Genomic DNA, 25,468 nt, shown 5'->3' on the forward strand with positions numbered 1-25,468 from the left:
GAAAAGTTTACTTCATGCAGGGTTGTTTTTTTTTTCCTTCTCTTCTTTGTTAAGAGAAAAGACGTCCATTCACAGTACAATCTGAGTTGGAAGATTTTTTTTTGCATTTATGCTGCTGGAATCAACTGCCTGATTTGGCAGCTGGGATTAGGCCCCTGTTTACATTGCTCCATAATGGCCACAGTCAGTGTAGTATACTCCGTTTGCATCCAGTCTGCTTATCTGGAAATGATTCTGATGTTTGGAATGAGTTTCTATTTATACTGGGGGGTGGGGTGTGGATAACAAAACCCTAACATAGTGATCTCCTTTACAAGGTGCTGTTGGAAGGATTAGGTAGAAAATGGATTCCCCAGTACTGTCTGCTCTAAATGGTGTGAGGTTTTTGTTTGTTTTTATTCTGGCAAAAATCCTTTTAAGAGGAAGAATTATTCTCTTCCCCATACTTCAACTTCCAGCCTCATGGGTTACTTGGGACAGGATATAGCATTATTCAATTTAGGAAAACAACTTAAAAAAATAGTATTTCCCCATTGAGTTTTGTTAAATGCAACAGTCATTTACTAAGAGTCTGTTGTTATTAAGTCACTTTTAAATTATATCTAACTCTTTATAACCTCTTTGGGGGTTTTCTTTGCAGAGACGATGCCATTTCCTTTTCCAGCTTATTTTATAGATGAGGAACTGAGGCAAAACCAGGGTTAAGTGACTTGTCCAGGGTCACACAGCTTGTTAGTGTCTGAGGTTAGATTTGAACTCATGAAAAGTCTTCCTAATTCCTAGTCCAGTACTTTATCCTCTGTACCACCTAGCTGCAATTATAAGTGTCTATGATATGCTCACCACAATACTAAGAGCAGGGAATACAAAGATGCCCTCAACCAGCTTTCCTTACCCTAGGGCAGAGGTGAGGAACCTTAGGTCTGAAGGCCACATGTGGCCTCCTAGGTCCTCAAGTGCGGCCTTTTGACTGAGTCCACATTTTACAGAACAAATCCTTTTATTAAGGGATTTGTTCTGTGAAGTTTGGATTCAAAGGAAGGTACTTAAGGACCTAGAGGGCCACTTTTGGCTTAGGGCTACTGGCCAAGGGGATGTAAGAGGTACACCAACAAACCAAAGCAATTCCTGGGGATGAGGTGGGGAGAAGGAAGTAGGGGAAGTCCAAAGGGCCTCAGGGCCAGGAAGCCACTTCTCCAACCAAGAGCCCGACACTTTGGTCTCCAGGTTCCTTCCAACCATTCCTCCCCCGGGGCCATGGGCTGCTCATCGGTGAGCATTCCCCACATCTAGTTCCCTTCTGCACCCATGAGGTTGGCAGTCATCTCTGTGAAATGAGTCAGAAAGATGAACCTGGGTTCATGGCCTTTTTCTGAGATATGTGTATAAAATAGTCAGGAAGTATATAGTGCTTGAAGATTTTTCAGAGGTTCTACATAAATGATTTCATTTGATCCTCACATTAACCTTGTGAGTTATTTTTGTCCACAGTTTACAGATGAAGAAAACAATGATTAAAGAGTTCAATTGACTTGCTCAGATTCATCTAGTCAGTGTCTGAAGATTCAAAGTAAGGTTAAATTTTATGGGCACCATATAAAGCTAATGATGTTATTATTTAATGAAAACATTTTGAAACCTTACTACTCTGTTCAGATAAGTTATCGTGAAATTAAGTATTCATATTTTAAAATTTTCAATATCTGCACTAGATAACACTAAAAATGTGACTTCCAAAATCTGTAGGGAATTGGAACAAAATTCATAAGAATAATTATTTTTTACCCAAAAGTTAGGTGGGCAGAACATCTAAATAAGCTGTTTCCAGAGGAAACACCCTCTAGCAACAAACCACTTGAAAAGGTGTTCAGAATCATTGATTATCAGGGAAATGCAAATTAAAGTTCTGGGAGCACATGGTACCTATACAACCAGGAAAGATGCTACAAAGAAAAAAAATGCAATGGTGACAGGGATGAGGGAAAATTGGCACATTCATTTATAATTAGTTGAGCTATGAAACAGTTCAGCTGTTTTGAACAACAAAAAAGAAAGAAAAAAGGAAATATTAAACAAAACTCTGACCTAAAACCTTTTGGCACAATAGTCTGACATTTCAGATTGTATACTAAGTAGGTTATTGAAGGAATAAAAGACTCATCTGCATAATAGTATTAATAACACCTTTGAAACATGGTTAAATAAATAACGTAGCTAGAAGGTGTTGTGTTTAGAGCATTGGGCCTACAGTCAGGAAGACCTGAGTTCAACTCTATCCTCAGATACTTCCTAGGTGTGTGACCCTAGGCGAGTTGCTCATCCTCTGTCTGTCTCTGTTTCCTGAAGTCCTAACATAGGAATGATAGCATCCTAGTCTCCTAGGATTGTTGTAAGGATCACAGGAAATAATTTGTATAAAGCACGGTGGTGCCTGGTACTTATTATTTACATAATAAACACTTCCTCCCTTCTTCCCTAAATAAGCATAATACATTATCATTGCACATGCTCAATGACCAATATGAGGAATTCAAAGAAATATGGCTAAATAAAGAAAGCAAAAACATTAGAAAAGTGTAGCACTGAAGAATGAGGACTGCACAAAATCTCCTGGTCAATACAAGGAGAACATCGCAGTAAACATTTTGCATGTTATCTTCAGTGGTGTAATATTTTTACATTGGTAAAAATAGTTGAGGAAGAAAGGTAGCACTTGGAACATTCTGATCATGGCTACAGTTGTGTTAAGAGAAGTGTCCTAACTCTCCTACCCACAAAGAAGAGGGGTGAGCTTGCCTTAAGCAGCCACAGTCAAAGTACCCTGAGAGAGTAGTCCTGGATCAATGGTGCCATACATCGGAATAGTCTAACAGAGAACTTTGGGTGGAAGAAGGACTCCCCATGCATCCCAACCAAGTGGTGATACCATTCCCCTTTTGCTCCTTGCCCATTGTGACTCTTTCTTCCAGCCAAACCTTATGCATGAGTACTTTTGCATGTATAATAAATCTTGTTAAACTCCTTTGTACATCACTTAGTTGTTTTATACTTTCATCTTTGGTTTGTTAGTTTGTAATTTTGATTTTTTTATCTTGATAAATGAATTGATGGATGGATGGATGGATGAGTTAAAGCATTTATTAAGCTCTTACTGTAAGCAAAGCACTGTGCTAAGTGTCAGGTATACAGATAGAAAAGTAAGACCATCCCTCCTTTAAAGGAGCTCACATTGTAAAAGGGCAGACAATGCCTATGGGGGATTTCAGCTGCAAATCAGATAGAAAGATCTCACAGTCCTTAAAGTGCAGAAGCAAAGTAGAATGTAATGCCTCTTCTTCCATTTCATCACCACTGATAAAATCATATTGTTTTTTTATCTTGAACCATTTGACTGTGCCAAGGACTTTGGTGACAAGATCTTTCTTTCCTGTGTCCTCAATATCTGTGACTCGAACACTTTCAGGAGTAGTTACTAGCTGCCTTTCTGTAAGGATTGTTTCTCAAGATGGTAGCTGATGGCACTTGGGCTGGAAGCATTGCTATTCCCAGTGTTACTGGAGTAGCATCAGAATGATGATTCCCATCAGAGTCTAAGGAGAAACGGGGGTCCAGGTGGTGGTGGTTTGACTTACTTGGCACATGCTGCCACCTCTCTCTTCCTCGGGGGCTGCCTTGACACTTTAGTTATACCATTTGCCTCTTCTGTTGGCAACTGAGTAGGGATGCCTGGTCCCTTCCTTACATGAATTATTTCACATAAGTTACTCATGATGGCTCTAAGGCCTAGCCTAGAAGCCGGACCCATAATGGTTTGGCGGTGGGAGGGTGCTGTCACTCCCAGGGCCCACATGCCTATTTGCCTGTTTAAGGTAGTTGGCCCACAACTATGATGATGAGGTGGTGATGAGGAAGGTGGGCTTCTTCTCCACAGTGATTACTCCCTTCAATGATGGCTTAGAGGCAGGACTAATAGAAAGATGGGTGGACCCAAATACTTCCAAAGCTTTTAGGCTCAAGTCCTGGGCTATATCTCCTTCAGGGTCTTAGAGGACATATTGATCAAGGCAGAAGTGGTGGTCTGATTTAACTGGCACATTCTGCTTCCTGCCTCCTCAGGATACCCTATGGATGATTTTACTTATATCTCATTTCCTTAGTTCTTTTCTCATTTATATTTATTTATATAAGTAGAATGAAAGATAAAACAAAATCAAACAATTATTGAAATAATACAAAGTTATTCAAATAATGTTAACTGATTTATTTTTCCTTAAAATTAATATAAAGAACTCCTAAGTTATTTCTATGTAATATTTACTATGTTTTTATTTCATTCCTATTTTAAAAAATTTTTATGTTTTCCTCTCAAAACAAAATGTTTCTCTAGGAGAGATACAAAATTTGGAACAACCTTTAAATTTTTAAAGTATTATTGATTGCTTTTTAAAAATTCAAATTATCAGTTCTAATTTTGCATTTCACTTAGCATGAATTATTAACTTTGTGCAAATGATTTTTGACAATTAAAAAAAACAGCTGTTATTCATAGCATTGTCCTAGGTATAAAGACAATGTTAACCTGTCTCTTTCATCGAGTAGCTTCCTTTTTACTGAAAGAACACAACTTGATGTGCGCAAATAGGTGAAGTCAAGGACTTCTGTGTAAGAAGAGAGTATTAACAGCTACACATATCTAAGCAGGTCTCATGGAGAGGCCCCTGAACTGAGCTTTACAGGAAGCCAAGGAGTTTAAAAGGCAAATATAAGGATGAAAGGCATTTTATGTATAGAGGAAGGGGACAAAGACAAAAGGGGAGATTCTGAAGTCAGGAAAGACACAGAAGTGTAGCTTGATTGAAACAGAGTGCATGAAAGGAAGTTACATGTGGTATGATAGAAAGGTAGATTGGATCTGGATTTTGAAAAGTCTTAAATGTCAGGTTGAAGAGTTTTCATTTTATCCTTGAGGTAACAGGAAGCCAGTGAAGGTTTTTGAGAGACTTGTGCCTTAGGAACATCACTTTTGCAGCTACATGGGAGATGCCACTAAAAGGGAAGGACCTAGCAAAAGGGAGACAAATTAGGAAGCTTACAAAAAGTTCAGACAATGGGAGCTGAACTAAACAGATGACCATACGGGTCAAGAGAACAGGGAAAGATGCCAAAGGTACTTAGGAATCAAATTGACATTTTAAAAAAATACTATTTTTTCCTTAATTATATTTAAAAACAATTTCTAACATTCTTTTTTTTAATCTCGAGTTCCAAATTCTCTCCCTCCCTTCCTCCCCTACCTCCTCCCTGAGATGGTAAGCAATTGGATTAAGATTATACATGTGTAGTCATGTAAACATTTCCGTATTAGTCATATCATGAAAGAAAACACAGACCAAAATAAGCAGCCATGAAAAAATAAAGAAAATGAGCAGTAGTATGCTATGATTTACATTCAGGTTCAATCCTTTCTATGGAGGTGGATAGCATTTTTCATCATGAGAATTTTGGAATTGTCTTGGGTTATTGTATTACTGAGAATACCAAAGTCATTAACAGTTAATCATAGTACCATATTGCTGTTACAGTGTACAATGTTTTCCTGGTTCTGCTCCCTTCACTTTGCATCAGTTCATCTAAGTCTTTCCAGGTTTTTCTGAAGTTTGCCTGCTCATCTTTTCTTATAGAGCAACAGTATTCCATTACTTTCATATACCACAGCTTGTTCAGCCATTCCCCAGTTGATGCACATTCCCTTGTCAGCAAAAGAGCTGCTACAAATAATTTTGTACAGATAGGTCCTTTTCCCTTTAAAAAACAAACGAAAAGAGCCCCAACTCTTTGGGATAAAGACTCAGTAGTGGTATTGTTGGTTTAAAGAATATGCACAGTTTTATAAAAATTGACCAAATATTGAATGTGGCAGGTTAAAGGAGAAGGAAAAGTAAAGAGTGACTCTGGGAATATGAACCTGGTTGAACAAGAGGATCATATGCCAAAAATAGGAATGTTTGGAGAAGATAAAGATTTAAGAAGAAAAACTGAAGGGTTCCATCTCAGATATTAAGTTAAATTCAGTGATGGAAAATCAGATGAAAAAGTCCAATGACATTTTGTAATGTGGGACTGGAGATGAGGAAAGATATAAAGATTTAGCATATATCAGAAAATATTTGTAACATATCAGGAAAGATCTTACAAACAGATTTAGAAGTCATTGGTAAAAATTATATCTAGAGAAGCCAATGAAATAAATCAATCAGACAATTAGAATTTATAAGACACCTACTGTGTGACAAGTACAAATCGAGGAGAAAAAGCCCATGACGAAGCCTTTATGAACAAACGTGTATAAGTAAAGGAGACGTGTGGTGAGACAGTAAGTAGACTGAAGAAAAACAGTCAGAGAAGCTGGAATGATAAGAGAGATTGATGGCATGAAAATCAAGTGATGAGAGGATTTCCAGGAAAAGGAGCTTTCTAGTTTCAGGAGCTGCAGAGTGATCAAGGAGGATAAAGATTGAACCAAGCCAATTGGATTTAATTTTTTTTTAATTTTATTGAGGTTTATTATCACAATCATTTCCCACTACCTTATTCCAGATTGAATTTCCTTCATGACAAAGAAAAAGGAAGGGCTTGCCATGAAGTAAAAGGTATGTTTTGTTGTCTCTTCCAAAAGACCTTCCTTAGGTTTTTTTTTTTCTATTTCTCAAGAGTTCAACTTCCTAATGATGTTATCATTTGCATTGTTGTAAGTCTTGTGTTTATTACCTTCTCAGTTTTGATTTTACTGTTTATCACCTCAAGAAAATCTTGCCATGTTTCTCAGAATTCCTCTTGGTTGTGATTCTTACTACACAATAATATTTCATATGTATATTATGTTTTTCTTTGGTGAGGCAGATTAAGTTATTCACTTTTCATTTACATTTCTAAATGGAAACCCAGAAATTGGTCAACTTTTCAAATCACTATTGGTGCATCATTGTTCCCATTCCCCCAGTTCCTTTAGCATTGACTATCTCCATCTTTTTTTTTTCTTTTGACAGTTTTCATGAGGGTATGTGAAAACTCAGAGTGGTTTAATTATGCATTTCTCTTACTGTCTTTGACTTGAAACCTTTTTTGTGAGGTTATTTAAAGACTGCAAATCTTTTGAAAACTATATATATCTATCGATTGCCTGTTTATCTGTTGAGGAATAGATCTTTGTGTGACATGCTTGTTTAATACTCTATATATTTTGGTTAGCAGATTTTTATTGGAAATATCTGTTACACTTCCCCCACTCCACTGTTTCTTTCCTAATTTTGTTATGAGGCCCTAGATTTTAGTAGTTAAGAGATTGTTAGTAGTCTTAGAAAGATCAATTTCAAAAGAGTATTGGTGGTCAGAATCCCACTTTTGAAGTTCTAAGAAATGAGTAGATGAAGAAACTAAGAAAGCAAGTATAGACAGTTCTCCCCAAGTTTTGCTCAAATGATAATTAATGAGCAAAATGTGTGAACTTGGTAAGAGAAGATGGTTTTAGATAATTGTACAGAATCTATAGTGAATTATAGGTCAAGGAGGTGCTAACAAAACTCTTTTTTCTTTCACTTGACTAAAACTGCAGTATTTTAATCCTACCCCAATCAACTCTAGGGTCACTTTTACACTATTCCAATGTGGAATGCAATTTGTGCTTAATTTATGTTGCTCTAAAGCAGACGGAGGACCTTTTAATTTAATTTTGAAGATTAAACTGGAGGGTCACAATGGCTCTGAAACGTTCTGTGCCATTATTTTTCAAAAGAATAAAAGGAAGCCTATGGCTTTCCATTAGAAGAAAAAACAAGAAATGATGCCACTAGATAGAATATTCCCTTTATTGATGTTAAAGCATAAGACAAAGCATCCCATTATGGAACTACTGAGTATCCCATTTTTATTTGGGCAGAATGATTTGAGACTTTCTCCTGGCCAGGCCTCCCCTTTTTAGCACTTTGTATTGGCTATTGATTCTTTTTGGCCTTTTTTCAGTGGTACTCTTCAATTATGTTTATAGTTAAAGAAAAAAAAAACTCCCCTGAAACAGATTTGCCATTGAAGCTATTGGATTATTACATCTCTATACTAGTTATTTTCAGTTCAATTCAACAAACATATATTGAGACCCTAATACATGTCAGGCACTTGGGTAGGCACTGGGAATGCAATATTAAACAAAGTAATAATACTTTCTTCTCTCAAGAGTCTTACATTCTACTAAGTGAAAAGATCATCTACATAGAAAAGAATATACTGAATTTATATAGAATAAATAGAATAATTTGTGTGTGTGTTTTGTGGGGGGAGAGGGAGGGAAAAAAAACAGGCATCTGGGAAGTTAGGGAAGGCCTCCTGTAAGAGGCGCTACTGGAACTGTGTTTAATGGAATCTAGAGGTTCTACAAGGTGGAGATGATGAGGGGAGAGCAATTCAAGCACAATGAACAGGCTCAACAAGGCACAAAAGCCAAAAATGGAATGTTCTACGGAAGAGCAAATAGAATGGTTTGGATAGAACGTTCATTTAGGGAGAGAGAGTCATATGATGCCAGTGATCTTGGAGACAGATTGTGAAGGTTTTATCGTGCCAGCTGGAATATGGGTTTTACTGTTGATCTAAGGAGGAGGCTTTGAAGTTTCTAGAGCAGAGGAATGAGACAATCCGTTCTGGACATGAGGAATAAAAATGTGCTGAGGGTGGTTTGGAGACGGGAAGGGCTGGAGGCCGAGTCCCACTAGGAAGATATTGTAATATTCCAAGTGATGAGGGACTGCGTTCTGGCTCAATGTGGCATGAGTGTCTCTGTAAGACTTAAAAGGCATGTTGAGCTGAAGTTGAGAGGATTGTCAGTAGAAAAAGCAGAGGATTAGATTGCATATGAAGGGTTGCATGACTTTGAAGTTGAGAAGCTGAGGGAATAGAAGGCTGGTGATGCCTTGCACAGTAATAAGGAAGTCAGAAAAAGAAGTGAGTTAGGGGTAGTGACTTCTGCTTGGGACAAGCTGTGTTTGAGGTGCAAATCCAAATCATGAAATCCAGAAATTGGAAATAGAAGGTTGCTTCTCAGGAGATGATAGCTAGATACGGGGCTTTGGGGGTCATCTGCACCAGCATGATAGCTGAACCTAATAATAATTGGGGTCACCTAGGCAGAGGTTGCATGGAGAGAAGAGGACCCAGGAGAGGGAATTGTCAATGCTGGAGAAGAAGGCAACGGCCATCCAAAACTTGGTCCTTGGGAACAAAAAGGAAGCTTATGGATGAGCTCAGTGCTGCCAATGGGAATGCTTAAATCTGGAAAAACCAAACATCTCATCAAGACCTCAGAACAGATGAGTTTGGAATAGCGTCTAGCATAGAATCTCATATAAACTACCATTCACTCCTGGCAGATATGACATCTGTAACAAAGTACCTCTAAACAATCTGTTTGCTGTGGGTCAATTGTGACAAAAGAAGGAAAGAAAAAGAAAGCCCGAATTAACTTTGAGCCTTTCAAATCAATGAGCACATCACTATATATGTACACTAACCAATTTGATGCAGATATTCTTACACCAGGGGCGGCCAGGTGGCTCAGCGAGTAGGAGCACCGGCTCCAGTGTTGGGACGACCTGGAGATCGAATCCCGGGCTCAGACACTCAGCACCACACCCAGAAATAGCTGGCCGTGTAACCTTGAGCAGGTTACTTAACCCCAATTGCTTAAAAAAAAAAAAGATATTCTTACACCACAGCTTTCTAATGGTTGCACTTTTGACTTTATTGTAATAGATAATACTGGTACACTCTTTGGCACACTCCAAAGAAATGCAAGAGAAGTCCTGAGCAAATTCACAGAAGAAACGCAATAGAGGAGAGTAATCTGCTTTGTGTTTTGTCCACTTATACACGGAAAAAGACACAGCTATGTAAGAATTGGCAGCGACTTTTGTGAAGCTCTTTATATTCACCCAAGTGAATGAATCTGGTCTCTTTTTAGAAGGGTTAGCTGACTTCAAAACTGAACTAAGTCAAACTGACATGTTTGACCAGTGATTGCATTTGAATATTTGAAAATTAGTTGATATTTCCTATGGTGGTGAAAATAGATTCAATCAGACAATTGGATTATCTACTACTGAAGTGCTGTCCAATGTGAAATTCATTCAAGACAAGAAACTAATAAGGCAATATTTAGATGAAATCAGTCATGACACAGAGAATTATAACTTTGGATTTGAAGACATATAAAAGCTTTGGAAATGTGAGCAATTGAAATCTTGATTAGGAAAAGTTAGACATAATGAGATATGTTCTTCATCACCAAGACATGAAAGAAAAGAAGATTCTGTGTTTGACTTCAGAATAGAAAAAGGAGAAATCAAACTTCATAGCCAAAAAGACAAGACAGGAACATGAGTATGCCACTGCTAGAATTATTTGCTGACAATTACAAGTAATTTGTAACAGTATTGGGAATTTGTACAGATAAGTCACAATAAGGTTCCTAATTTGTGAAAGGAGTTGGTGGAATTAGAGGTATCTTGAAATATTTGTTGGATTTCCAGGGAATTGAATATGAAGGGGGTGAGGTTAAATATTTTGACCGTGATGATTACTGTATAGTTCATTTGGATGCAGCAAAATATGCTTTACCCCCCTCCTTCAACCAGGCTAAGAACAAATGCATCATGGGAGAGTAGGACAGATCCTAGCCACACGAACAGGATATTTGCAGAAATTAATCCATGTATATTCAACATTAGGGGGAAAATAGAAACAAAGTAAAACCCTATTCTGATTTGTCATAATGTCAGTAGAGGACCACACCTCCTTCTTTCCTTAAATATATATGTGTGTATATATATATACACACACACACACATATATAGATACACATACACATATGTACATATACATATATACACACACATATATATGTATGTATGTATGTATCTATATCCTATGCCCTACACCAAGTCAAACTCATATAGAAAGGAGACCACCAAACCATCCATAAGGATCTCTACAGGCCACATTTTGACTTAAAAAAACCCCTACATATTAAAATTATCTGTTTTCTATGTATTTTATTTATTTTGTTAATTATTTCCCAATTACATTTTAATCTGGTTCAGGAGTGTTGAGGACCACAACCTGAGATTTTGGGGATCTACACCATCTGTTCCAGTGAAGGGTGATATGAAGGGAATTTGAGTTGTGAAATTGGGGAGAAGGAGCTCCTAATGGAAGACTTCTCTTTCTCTGTCTCTGTCTGTCACTCTGTCTCTTTCTGTCTTTCTCTCTTTTAGGGAAAAAGGAGGCATGGTCCTCTCTTGAGAGATATATAGTATATGGGTGCCTGGAAGAAAGAAAAAATGCTTTGAGTTTTACTTCACTGGTGTAGGTCATAGGACACAGAGTTAATGAGAGAAGCATGGATGGATTGCCACTTGGTAGTGTGAGTCCAATTAGGTTTATATAACATAAATTTAGTATGGACTCGGCATTTGTTGTGTGTGCTAGGGAACAGGGGCAGAGAAGGTAGATGGTGAGGATAATTCAAGCTTGAGCTTTAGAAGAGGGTAGAGGGAGAGATCCAAGGGTAAAGTCACTAACTATAGAATCAGGATTTCAAAAGGAGGAAAGACAAGCCATAATAGCTTGGGTAGACTGTGAAATCAGAGAGGGGTGGAGTGAGTGGAGGTTGCAATAAGGACAAAGAACAAAAATCTAAACAAAGGTTTAGAACAATCTGTTTCCATCTCTACTTAGATCCAGGGTGTTGCCCATTCTGGGAGTAGACGCTTCCCACCACTGGGCCTTAGCATCCCTCATTTCCTTCAAAGATCAGCTCTAATGCTATCTCCTCCAAGATGTTTTTCTTAATCTCCCCAACTAGTTGTTCTTCCTCTCCTCCACACCAACAAACCCCCACAAAACTCAAAAGAGCTTATATTTATTTGCTATATACCTATTTTATATCTACTTATGTGTGTGCATGTTGTCTTCCTCTATTAGAATGTAAACCCCTTGAGGACAGAGACTGCTTCATTTTTCTTTGTATCTTGAGCACTTGGCTTAGTGTCTAGGACGTAGGAAATACTTAATAAATGCTTGTTGTCTGATTCCTCTTCAAGGTCTTAGGAACATGATGTGCTCTGGGGTCATGTGATGAGAGTGGGCATATCCGGGGCTGCTTGCTTTTAATTTGTATGGTAGTTTTTCCTAGCATGTCATTTTCAAAGAGCCTACATGGCCTCATAGAAAGAGTATCTGGGTCTACCTGGAAGATGTCCATATATGTACTGTCTTTATGACCCCAGGCAAGCACTTAAGCTCTCAGTGCCTCCAGTCAATTCTTGAAGACTCTTGCAGAACAGTTACAGATCTAAACATGTAGAGATAATTTCTCACTGGGAGTTCCCCACACCAATGACATTGAAATTCTAGACCTCCCTCTCCTCTAGCTGTCTGCCCTCAAAAAGAATTCACCATTTTCTTTTTTTTTCCCTTTTTAAAAATTTCTTTTTTTAATTTAATTTCTTTTTTTTATTAATTTGTTTGTTTACTTTTAATTTACAAGACTCAATTCCACAATTCCTTGAGTTTCACATTTTGTCCCCCTCCCTCCCCTCCCCCCCAAGGCGGCATACAGTCAAGTATAAGATCTGTAAATACTTTCACATTATACATTAGTCAGGTTATAAAGACGGATTATATCAGATGGAATGAAAAATGGTAAAGAGGACATAAAACCAAACAAGAAAAGGAAAAAGATCAGGTAGTTTGCTTCAATCTGGATATAAACCCAGTTATTTCTAAATCTTTCTCTGGATATACACATTTCTCTCCATCATGAGTCTTTTGGGATTGACTTATATCACTACATCGCTGAGAAGAGTCCAGTCTATCAAAGTCGGTCATCACATATATGTTGTGTCTGTAATTGTGTACAAATTTCTCCTGGTTCTACTCTTCTCACTCAGCATCAGTTCGTATAACCCTCTCCAGGTAAATATGAAGTCCATCTGCTCCTCGTTTCTTATAGTACAATAGTATTCCATAACGTGCATATACCACAACTTGTTCAGCCATTCCCCAATTGATGGGCACCCCCTTAATTTCCAATTCTTTGCCACCCCAACAAGAGCTGCTATAAACGTTTTTGTACATATGGGTCTTCCACTTCTATGATCTCTTTGGGATATAACCCTAGGAGTGGTATTGCTGGGTCAAAGGATATGAAATTATGTTTAGCCCTTTGGGCATAATTCCAGATTGCTCTCCAGAAAGGCTGGATCAGTTCACAACTCCACCAGCAATGCATTAGTGTTCCAATTTGCCCACATCCTCTCCAGCATTTGTCATTTTCCTGTTTTGTCATCTTAGCCAATCTGACTGGTGAGATGTGGTATCTCAGAGTTGTTTTGATTTGCATTTCTCTAATCAGTAGTAATTTAGAGCTTTTCTTCATGTGCTTATAGATATCTTTAATTTCTTTCTTTGAAAATTACCTGTTCATATCTGTGATAGTGATGGCAATTGGAGATTCCCCTGTATTGGCTTTGTTTTCAAATTGATTGTGTTAAAACCCAGAGTTTGTTAATCCCACCTGTGGGATGGGCTTGTTGATGTGAAAAGAAAGTCCTGAACTGGGAGGAGCTGGTGATGTAGATTTGGAGAGACACTAGAGAGAGGCGGAAGATCTTTTTGGAAGCAGCACCTCGTGGAGAGAGAGAGACTAAGAGAATTGCTGGTGGCTGCTTTGAATTGCCCTGGACTTTTGAGACCTGCCCCCTGAGCTGCCAAGGACTGAGGAGACATGGCTGTTTTGCTGGTACTTTGTCTGTCTGTTTTGATGTTGTTTTGCCAGATTTGTCCACTGGTGAAAGACAGTCCTTTTGTTGAAGAAGTCCTGGAACCTGGCTGTTCGCTAAGAAGCCCTGAGACTGTCCTGCAGACAGAGAGTGAATACTGTCCACTGGTGAGGGACAGTACTGTTGTTGCAGGGGTCTGGAGACTGTCCTGCAGACAGAGTGAATACTGTCCACTGGTGAAGGACAGTGCTGTTGTTGCAGGGGTCTGGGAGCCTTTCTGTTGGTTCAGAAGCCCTGAAGAAGGATTTTCTTGTTGTATGTTTACAGAAATCCTGGGAGAGGGCTTTGCTAATGTGTTCAGGGGTTCTAGGACTGTTCTACAGACAGAGGATAAATTCATGAAGGGACTGGCAATGTATCTTATGGCCTTGCTAAGCCTTGTCTCCCCAGGAACTAAGATTGCTGAGAATTTGCCTCGTGTCAAGATGAAGAAAAGACCTCCATTTGGATATTAAGTGCTGTGTTTAAACTTGATGTAACTCTGGGGTAGATTCAATTGTGATCCAGGGGTGGGGAACTTTTGACCTTATGTTTGGAAACTAATCTCCATTTGAGAAGAGGGGTTTTGTGGTGGACTTAATTAAGGTATAGCCTAGGGGTGGAGTAGTATTTAGAACAGGGACTTTGTAATTGATTGAATGATTGGAAGATCCTGGGGTGGGGTAGTACTTGGAGATTATTTAATCACACTTAGTAAATGCTGTATTTTGAATGATGTCATGTTTTGATCTTCTCTGTTCTTGGTTTGTCATTGAATAAAATAGAGAGCACCTATGCTGGTATTTTGAACCTGGGAAGTTGCCTTTCCTTGGCATTACATTACAATATCCTTTGACCATTTATCAATTGGGGAATGACGTGTATTCTTATACATTTGACTCAATTCTCTGTATATTGTAGAAGTGAGTCCTTTGTCAGAGACATAAGTTGTAAAACTTCTTTCCCAATTTCCCACCTCCCTCTTAATCTTAGTTACATTGGCTTTGTTTGTACAGAAGCTTTTCAATTTCATGTAGTCAAAATTATCCATTTTACATTTTATAATGTTCTCTAATTCTTGTTTAGTCATAAAGTCTTGCCCTCTCCACAAATCTGACAGGTAAACTATTCCTTGTTTTCCAAGACTGTTTACAGTATTAACCTTTATACCTAGATCATGCACCCATTTAGACTTGATTTTGGTATATGGTGTTAGATAATGGTCTATGCCTAGTTTCTGCCATACTATATTCCAGTTTTCCCAGCAGTTTTTGTCAAATAGTGAGTTCTTATCCCAAAAACTGGGGTATTGGGGTTTATCAAACAATAGATTACTATAGTCATTGACTTCCGAATCTCATGTGTCTAATCTATCCCACTGATCCACTCCTCTATTCCTCAGCCAGTACCAAGTAGTTTTGATGACTGTTGATTTATAATACAGATTGAAATCTGGTATAGTTAGTCCACCTTCCCTAACATTTCTTTTCATTAATTCCCTTGATATTCTGGACCATTTATTCTTCCAAATGAATTTTGTTACTATGTTTTCTAGCTCTATAAAGTAGGGTTTTTTGTAAATTAATTGGTATGGCACTAAATATATAATTTAATTTAGGTAAAATTGTCATTTTTATTATATTAGCTCAACCTAGCCATGAGCAACTGATATTTTTCCAATTAGTTAGATCTGACTTTATTTGTGTGAAAAGTGTTTTGTAGTTGTGGTCATATAGGTCCTGGGTTTGTTTTGGCAGGTAGATTCCCAAATATTTTATAATGTCTACAGTAACTTTAAATGGGATTTCTCTTTCTATCTCTTGCTGTTGAATTTCATTGGAAATATATAGGAATGCAGAGGATTTATGTGGGTTTATTTTATATCCTGCAACTTTGCCAAATTTATTTATTGTCTCAAGTAATTTTTTACTTGATTCTCTAGAATTCTCTAAGTATATCATCATATCATCTGCAAAGAGTGATAGCTTGGTCTCTTCTTTGCCTAATTTGATTCCTTTGATTTCTTTTTCTTCTCTAATTGTTACTACTAACATTTCTAGTACTAGGTTGAATAAGAGGGGTGTTAGTGGACACTCTTATTTCATCCCTGATCTTATGGGAAATGCTTCTAGGTTCTCCCCATTACTTGCTGATGGCTTTAAATAGATGCTACCTATAGGAAGGCTCCATTTATTCCTATACTTTCTAGTGTTTTTAATAGGAATTAATGTTTTATTTTGTCAAAAGCCTTTTCTGCATTTATTGAGATGATCCTGTGGTTTCTGCTAGTTTTATTGATGATATGATCAATTATACTGATGGTTTTCCTAATTTTAAACCATCCTTGCATTCCTGGAATAAATCCTACCTGATCAAAGTATATTATTCTTGAGATGAGTTGCTGTAGTCTTTTTGCTAATATTTATTTAAAATTTTTGCATCTATATTCATGAGGGAGATTGGTCAATAATTTTCTTTCTCTGTTTTATCTCTTCCTGATTTAGGTATCAGTACCATATTTGTGTCATAAAAAGAATTTGGTAGGACTCCTTCTTCACTAATTTTCCCAAATAATTTGTAGAGTATTAGAATCAATTGTTCTTTAAATGTTTGATAGAATTCACTAGTAAATCCATCTGGCCCTGGAGATTTTTTCCTAGGGAGTTGACTGATGGCTTGTTCAATTTCTTTTTCTGAGATGGGGTTATTTAAGTAATTTACTTCCTCTTCAGTTAATCTGGGCAACTTGTATGTTTGTAAATATTTATCCATTTCCCTAAGATTGTCAAATTTATGTGCATACAATTGGGAAAAATAGTTCCTAATTATTGTTTTGATTTCCTCTTCATTGGAGATAGATTCACCCTTTTCATTTTTGATGCTCATAATTTGGTTTTCATCTGTCTTGTTTTTTTTTATCATATTGACTAAGGGTCTATCAATTTTATTGTTTTTTTTTCATAAAACCAGCTCTTAGTTTTATTTATTAATTCAATAGTTTTCTTAATATTAATTTAATTAACCTGTCCTTTGGTTTTCAATATTTCTAATTTAGTATTTAATTGGGGATTTTGAATTTGTTCTTTTTCTAGGTTTTTCAATTGCATGCCCAATTCGTTGACCTCTCTTTTCTCTAATTTAATCATGTATGCACTCAGGGATATAAAACTTCCCCTAAGAACTGCCTTTAATGCATCCCACAGATTTTGGTATGTTGTCTCATTATTATCATTCTCTTGAATGAAATTACTGATTGTTTCTATAATTTCTTGTTTGATCCACTCATTCTTTAGGAATAAATTGTTTAATTTCCAATTAGTTTTTAGTCTGTCTTTCCATAGCCCTTTAATGCATATAATTTTTATTGCATCATGATCTGAGGAGGATGCATTTAATATTTCTGCCTTACTGCACAGAATTGCGAGGTTTTTATCCCCTAGAACATGGTCAGTTTTTGAATATGTGCCATGAACCGCTGAGGAAAAAGTATATTCCTTTTTATCCCCATTCAGTTTTCTCCAGAGATCTATCATACCTATCCTCTCTAAAATTCTGTTCACCTCCTTAACTGCTTTCTTGTTTATTTTGAGGTTGGATTTATCAAGCTCAGAGAGGGGAATATTAAGGTCTCCCACTATTATAGTTTTGCTACCTATTTCTTCCTCTAATTCCTTTACCTTCTCCTCTAGGAGTTTGGATGCTATATCACTTGGTGCATATATGTTAAGTAATGATATTGCTTCATTCTTGATGGTGCCTTTTAACAGGATATAGTTTCCTTCCTTATCTCTTTTAATTAGATCATTTTTTAAAGCAATTGGGGTTAAGTAACTTGCTCAAGGTGACACGACCAGGTGTTTCCAGGTGGGTGCTAAGTATCTGAGTCCGGATTTGATCCCAGGTCTCCCGACTATGGGGCCGGTGCTCTTACTGTGCCACCTGCCCCCCCCTCCCAATTAGATCAATTTTTGCTTTTGCTTTATCTGATATAAGGATTGCTACCCCTACTTTTTTTACTTTAGCTGAGGCATGATATATTTTACTCCAGCCTTTTACCTTTACCGTGTGTGTATCCCTCTATTTCAGATATTTTTCTTGTAAACAGCATATTGTAGGATTATGATTTCTAGTCCCTTCTGCTATCCGTCTCCGTTTTATGGGAGATTTCATTCCATTCACAATTACAGTCATGATTGTTATCTGTTTCTTTCTCTCCATTCTATTCCCTGCCCTGTTAATGCTCATATTTTCCCCCTTCTCCCTTCCCTCCCTTAATAGTTTTCCTTTTGACCACTGCCTCCCTCAGTATTCCCTTATCAGCCCCCCTGCCTTTTCCTCCCCTTCCCCCTTACTTCTTCCCTCCCTACTAACTACCCCCGCCCCTTTTGTAGCCCTTTCCCCCTCCTACTGCCTGTAGGATATTTTTATACTTAATGAAGTACTTTATTTCTTCTTCGCACCAAGAGTGACAGGAATAAATCTCATGCAAAGCTCTTCACCCTCCCCTCTTTCCCTCTAATATGATACATTTTGCATCTCTTCTCCATAGAGTCCTATGCTTAACTGGTTGTTGTTCCCTCCTTGCACCAGAACCAATGAGGGAAAAACTCATATAATACTCATCTCCCTCCCTTTTTTTTCTCTGCTATATTGTTTTTATGCCCCTTTGTGTGGCATAATTTACCATTTTCCACTTCATTCATTCCTCTTCTTCCATTGCAGTCCCTTTGTAGCCCTTAATAAGATTTTTTAATCATTATTTCGTGTATTTTATACTCATACCCTCTACTTGTCTATAAACAGTTTGCTCTTATTAAATAACAGTGTGTGTGTGTGTGTGTGTTTTCCTTGTTTATCTTTCTATGTCACTCTTGCATCTCATAATCGGAGGTCAAATTTTCCATTGAGCTCTGGCTTTTTCATCAGGAAGGTCTGGAACTCTGTTATATCATTAAATGGCCATCTCTTTGCCTGGAAGAATATGCTCAGTCTCACTGGGTAGGTGATCCTTGGTTGTAACCCAAGCTCTTTTGCCTTCCAGAAAATTGAATTCCACTGCTTCCAATCTCTCAGTGTAGAGGCTGCCAAATCCTTGTGTGATCCTCACTGTGGACTCTCAATATTTGAATTGTTTCTTTCTGTCCACTTGAAGTATTTTCTCTTTTACCTGATAGTTCTGGAGTTTGGCCACAACATTTCAAGGACTTTTCAGTTTGGGATCACTTTAAGCAGGTGTCCGGTGGATTCTCTCGATTTCTATTTTACCCTCAGGTTCTAGTATCTCAGGGCAGATCTCTTGGAGAATGTTGTCCAGGCTCATTTTTTCATCATGATTTTCTGGTAAGCCTATGATTCTCAGATTATCTCTCCTGGATCTGTTTTCCAAGTCAGTTATTTTTCCATTGAGGTATTTTACCTCTTTTTCTAATTTTTCATTCTTGTTGTTTTGTTTGACTAATTCTTGGTTCCTCGTACAGTTATTTGTTTCAATTTGGTTGATTCTAATTTTTAGCAAATCATTTTCCTTTGTTAATTTTTGGAGCTCCTTTTCCATATCATACACTTTGCTTTTTAGAGAGATGTTTTCTTCATTATAATGTTTTTCTAATTCTGCAATTTTGGTTTTGAGAGAATTATTCATTTTGTCTTTTATCTCTCTCATTTGCTTTTCAAAGTTCCTTTTGATCTCATCTAGGAGAGCTTTCTGTGCTGTTTCTGACCCATTCCCTGTTGATGTTTCCGCTGTGGGTGTGGAGTCCACATTGTCTCCCCCTGAGTTTGGTTCCTCCCTCTGAGGATAGTAGGACTCCAGTGTCTTTGTAGTCTGCTTTCTACCCATTTCAAGGCAGGGCCCTAGCCATGCCCTTCCATTAGGGATCCCAAGCCTTTGCTGTAGAGGATTTTGCTGTGGGGCAATAGTTGCTTTGTTTTTTGGGGGGGAGGGGGTTGGAGCAGGTGGGGTTCATTCTGCTATCTTGGTCTTTGGAGGTCCATATAGGGGCTTTTTTTTTTTTTTTAATTTCGGGGCTATGAAATGGTAGACCCAGGAGTGTTTGCTGTCCTGGACAGGGGCCCCTGCATTTGGTTCTTACCTTGCTCATTCCAGTCCCAGCCCTTTTGTGATAGGCCTAGTAGTGGCCCTTGTGGTTGGTGGGACCCTCCCCCCCTCTGCCCGTGATCAGGCCTCTTCCAAGCCTGCCTCTGCAGGCTGCGCCTTCTGGCCCGCCCCCGCACGCCGCAGAGAGAATTGTATCTATTTTTCCACTTGTGTTCAATGGCACTTGGCATGATGCCTGTTCCATAATAGACAGTTAATAAGGGTTTGTTGATTGATTAGTTCTTTTTCTTCTGCTCTCTAACTGATTTTCTGAGATTTAAAATCTTATTTTAATGATATTTGAATAAATCTTATTAATAAATTATGAATAAATTAAAATCAGTTTAATTCGGTTGAAACCAAATAGGCAATATTAGATCTCGATATGGAGTATAAGTGGATTCTTAGTGTTCTAAATTCCTGATCATCCTCCATAAAACAAATTTAGGGCATATTAGTACATCAAAGATCTTTGAGAAACACGGCTCCCTCTCTCAGCTCCTAAGTCTTTCCTCCAGAATTAGAAAGTGTATATGCCTACCTCTCTCATGTCACATAACTAAAAATCTCCTTTTTTCTAGGGAAGATGATTTTTTTCAGATGAAGAATGTTGCATGGTCTTCCATCATGAGGCTTTGAGTGCTTTCACTTCTATTGTCTGGCAGTCATTGATTCTAACCTTGTGATAAACATGCATTGCATCCTTTGTCCAGAAAGGATTCGTTTTAAACCAGGTTAATATGTTTCTCAAACTTCTTGATATTTGTATACTTGGACTTTATTTCATATTGATATTATTTATTTTGTTCTAAGTCAAAATTAGATATTTCCATAGTAATTAGAACAGCATAATATTAACAATTTATGAAATATAAAATTTTGTAAATTGGGCTATCATATAAAAACTTTACATTTAAGAACACAATTGTAGAGCCAAAATAGGCTTAGAATTGTGAAAAAGGCATTTCTCAGGTTTTCTGGCTTCTCCAACACTCCATTTAGAAAGCAATTATTCATTTAGAAAGCAATTATTATTAGGATCCCACAATAAATAGCATCAAAAGCAATTATAATATTCTTTTTGAGTGTTATGTTACTGTAATACTTGACAAACAACCATTGTGTTGATTTTTTCTTCCTAATTCTGCAGTTCAGAATTGTCAGGAAGGCAAAAGTTTGTAGCAAGATTTAGACTGGACTGGACTGGAGTCAGGAAGATCTGACTTCAAATTCTTTTTTTATTTTTTCAAATGCTTTATTAACTTCTGATTTACATCATTCATTTCTGCCAGATTTTGAGTTACAAATTTTCCCCCATTTTTCCCTACCCAACACCCCAAAACAGCAGTCCCACAGGATATCTCCTCCTCCAATCTGCTCTCTCCCATATGCCCTTCGACTTTTTCAGTAGGGCATGGTGGATCTCTATGCCCCAATGCCTATATATCTTATTTCCCAATTACATGTAAAATAGTATTAATAATTGTGTTTATATATTTTTAAACATTTGATTTTAAAACTTTGAATTCCAGATTCATTCCCTTCCTACCTTGTCAACTACCCTTACTGGGAAGATAAGCAATTCAGTATAGGTTGTACATGTGTAGCTATGCAAAACATTACCATAGTAGATACATTGTAAAAGACTGACTATTTTTCCCTCCCTCATATCCCACCTCCCCCTTGTTCTATTCTCTACTTTGATCCTGTCCCTTTTCAAAAGTGGGTGCTTTGAATTTCCCTCCCCCCCCGCCTGCCCTCCCTTCCATCATCCCCCTTCTCAACCCCTTCCCCCCTACTCTCTTATAGGGTGAGATGCCCTATTTAGTGTGTCATTCCCTCTCTGAGCCAAATTCAATGAGAATAAGGTTTTGCCTTTTTGCCTTCCTGTTCTTCCCCTCTATTGTAACCATTTTCCCTTACCTCTTCTGTATGAGATAGTTTACCCCATTCTGTCTCTCCCCCTCTCCTCTCATTATATACCTCTCTCACATTTTAATTTCACCTTTTAAGTATCATCCCTTCCTGTTAAAGTGGTCCTGTGCCCTCTGTCTATGTATACCTCTATACATACATACACACACACACACACACATATATATATATATATATTCACATACATATTCATATGCCCATATACCCTCCCATATACCCATATACCTATAATAGATATATATATATATATATATTTCTATTCCCTTCAACTCTTTTCATACTGAGAAAATTTTCATCAGTTACAATGATCATTTTTCCATATAGCAATGTAAATAGTTCAAATTTGATAAGTTCTTTATGATTTCTTTTCCCTGTTTACCTTCTCAAGCTTCTCTTGCTTCTTGTATCTTAATGCCAAATTTTCTATTCAACTCTGGTTTTTTCATCAAGAATGCTTGAAAGTCCTCTATTCCACTGAATGAGCATATTTTCCCCTGAAACATGATACTCGGTTTGCTGGATAGGTGATTCTTGGTTTTAGTCCCGGCTCCCTTGCCCTCTGGAATATCATATTCCAAGCCCTTTGATCCCTCAGTGTAGAAGCTGCCATATCCTGTGTTATCCTGATTGCGTTTCCACAAATATTCAAATTGTTTCTTCCTGGCTGCTTGTAATATTCTCTTCTTGATCTGGGAATTTCAGAAACTGGCTATAATATTCCTAGGAGTTTTCTTTTTGGGATCTTTTTCAGGAGGTGATCAGTGGATTCTTTCAACCTCTATTTTGCTCTCTGGTTCTAAAACATCAGGGCAGTTTTCCTAGAGAATTTCTTGGAGGATGATTTCTAGGTTCTTTCTTTGATCATGGCTTTCAGGTAGTCCAATAATTTTTAAATTATCTCTCCTGGATCTATTTTCCAGGTCAGTGGTTTTTCTCATGAGATATTTCACATTGCCTTCTATTCTTTCATTTGTTTGGATCTGTTTAACAGCATCTTGATTTCTCATAAAGCCATTAGCTTACATTTGCTCCAATCTAATTCTGAAGAAATGATTCTGTTCAGTGAACTTTTAAGATTCTTTTTTTCATCTGGCAAATTCAGCTTTTTAAGGCATTCTTCTCCTTATTGACTTTTTGATCTTCTTTTCCCATTTGAGTTAGTCTATTTTTTAAGGTGTTATTTTTCTCAGTCAGGCTGTTGACTCTTATTTCATAATTTTCTTGCATCGTTCTCATTTCTCTTCCCAATTTTTCCTCTACTTCTCTTATTTGCTTCTTAAGGTCCTCTATGGCTTGTAACCAGCTCGTATTTTTCTTGGAAGCTTTTGGTGCAGGAGTTCTGACTTCACTGTCTTCTTCCTGTTCCTGCTTTGGTACTTTTTGTCCCCAAAATAGGAGTCTAATGTTGTATTGCTTTGCTTGTTTTGCTTCCTTTGCCTGCTCATTTTGCCCCTCAATTGCTTGACTTTTGGGCTTTTTGCCACAGTAGGGCTCTGCTACCAGACAGGGGAACTTCATACCAAATGCTGTGGTTTTTGCTCAGCTGCCAAAGGTGGTGCCCTCTCTGAAGCCTCCACATGCTCTGGCAATCTGCTCACACACCCCAGGACCTTTACCCTTGACCGCAATCCAGATCCAAGCAAGTTAAAGGAAGAGTGATTACTCATCAGACTGGTTGCTTGGTCCCCCAACACTCTGTATGCCAGGACCTGAAGCTGCCACATGGGGGTGGCTGTTCAGCCATGGCTCCTCAGCAGCTTCTCGCCCCAGGGGCAAAAGCCGAAGCACTCCCAACTACTGGTTCCCAAAGTCCACACTGCACTGACTGCTCACTTTGTCCTTCGCATCTATGTGTTGATAATTCTGGAAACAGCCACAGCTGCTGGTGATCTGGAGTAACTCTAGGCGGTGGTTGATCAGGCCTCCTCGGGTCTAAAACCTCAGCATGGGGCTGGGCTTGGCTCCCAGAGCCTGCACTGGCTGATTCCTGCCAGCCTGCCGGGCTGTCCTCAGTGGGAGGTTAGCTTCTTTGTGTCATTTTATGGGTTCTGTAGCTCCAAAGTTTGTTCAGAGTTCCCTTTTACATGGATTTGGAAAGGTGGAAGCTGGAGCCCTTCAGAAGTCTGGTTTCTACTTCCCTGACTTCAAATTCCATCTTTGACACTTATGGACTGCCGTTCACTTAACCTCCCTGGGACTCAGTTTCCTCATCCATTGTTTTTGTTTTGTGTTTGGTCTGAAATGATGATTCCATCCGCATAAAGAATTCCAAAGGTGGAAGCTTGATGAGTCAAGATATCTCCCATGATGTCATTGGTCCTCCTCAAAAAGGAAGGAGGAATAACAGTTTTATAAAGTTATTCAGGGGGCGGCTAGGTTGCGCAGTAAATAGAGCACCAGCCCTGGAGTCAGGAAGAGCTGAGTTCAAATATGACCTTAGACACTTAACACAAAAAGTAGCCATGTGACCTTGGGCAAGTCACTTAACCCCAATTGCCCTCCAAAAAGCAAAAAATAAAAAATGTTACTCAGAATCCCAATACATCAAATTGCTCGATGTGTATCTCTTCACTAATTACCATCCATATCTGTAAGGTTCTTTAACGTGTCAGCTCAAACCTTACCTCTCATTTACTCTGTATGCATGTAGGTGTTTACATATGGCTTCCTTCATTACAATGTGACCTCTTTGAGGGGAAAGACTAGTATTGCCTTTCTCTGTTTCTCCAGCGCTTAGCAAAGTTCAAAATAAGTATTTAATTAATGCTTGTTGACTGACTCTGCATTAGAGACAAGAATTAATGGCATATCTTCTTGACAACAAGGCAACAGCCCTCTGCCCACTGTACCACACTGCCTCTCTCCTAACTCTCTGTCATGTTGTAGACAGCGCCTACAGACCAAGATGATTATGAGACCCACGTGAGCCATTGTTCTTTGAAACCCAATATAAATGTCAATTATTGTTCGTGAGGCAAACATATCCAATTGCATGTCATCTACAAAAAGAAAATGGTGTGGAAAAACATTTTTAAAGGAAAAGAAAGCTCCTTATGGGTGTGCAGTGGGGGCCAAGCCATCTTTCCCTTTTACGTACCATTTCTCATTTATGTGAGGCCTCCTCCTCAGTGGATCATTATTATGCTGACCATTTAGAAAGGACCTCAAGGCAGCTTGTTTCATACAAGCATTTTTGCATTTTAAAGTGCTCTGACATTTCATGGGTATGAATTAAGTTAATACATCCCCTGCAACTAGAGAGAAACAAACCACTGGGAATTTTTCTAGAATTAATACATCATGAGATTCTACCCTGTGCATTATAAAACTGTGGATCCCCACTGACTTTATCCTAATTTGTTCCTTGTTGTTATGATAGTGGTAGTGGTGGTGGTGGTGATTGGGAGGTGAGTGGGTGGGGAGGTACAGATTTCAGGCAGTTGGAAATAGAAGTTTGTTTTTCTTTCCTTTTCCTTTTTTCCCTCTCTTTCTTTCTTTCCTTCCTTTCCTTTTTTCTCTCTCTTCTTTCTTCTTTCTCTTTCTTTCTCTTCCTTCCTTCCTTCCTTCC

At 38.1% G+C, this 25,468-nt stretch overlaps 1 protein-coding gene and 1 pseudogene across 7 annotated transcripts in view; both read left to right on the top strand.

Annotated features, from left to right (window-relative positions):
* Nucleotides 1-25,468, top strand: part of NAALADL2 (N-acetylated alpha-linked acidic dipeptidase like 2) — a 1,484,638-nt gene that overhangs the window by 363,509 nt on the left and 1,095,661 nt on the right. For 2 of the 7 annotated variants that reach the window (XM_069083604.1, XM_069083606.1), the window contains exon 4: nt 6,598-6,650. The exons of the other annotated variants lie outside the window; for them this stretch is intronic. The gene's annotated coding sequence lies outside the window, so the exon portion shown is untranslated. The remainder of the gene's footprint in view (nt 1-6,597; nt 6,651-25,468) is intronic. 7 annotated transcript variants of the gene reach the window in all.
* Nucleotides 1,258-10,712, top strand: LOC138157805 (eukaryotic peptide chain release factor subunit 1 pseudogene; annotated as a pseudogene).

Source organism: Petaurus breviceps, unplaced genomic scaffold, assembly GCF_028583685.1.
Source record: "Petaurus breviceps papuanus isolate PSGF00001 unplaced genomic scaffold, PetGlider_PUasm1.0 173, whole genome shotgun sequence".
Lineage (NCBI taxonomy): Eukaryota > Metazoa > Chordata > Mammalia > Diprotodontia > Petauridae > Petaurus > Petaurus breviceps.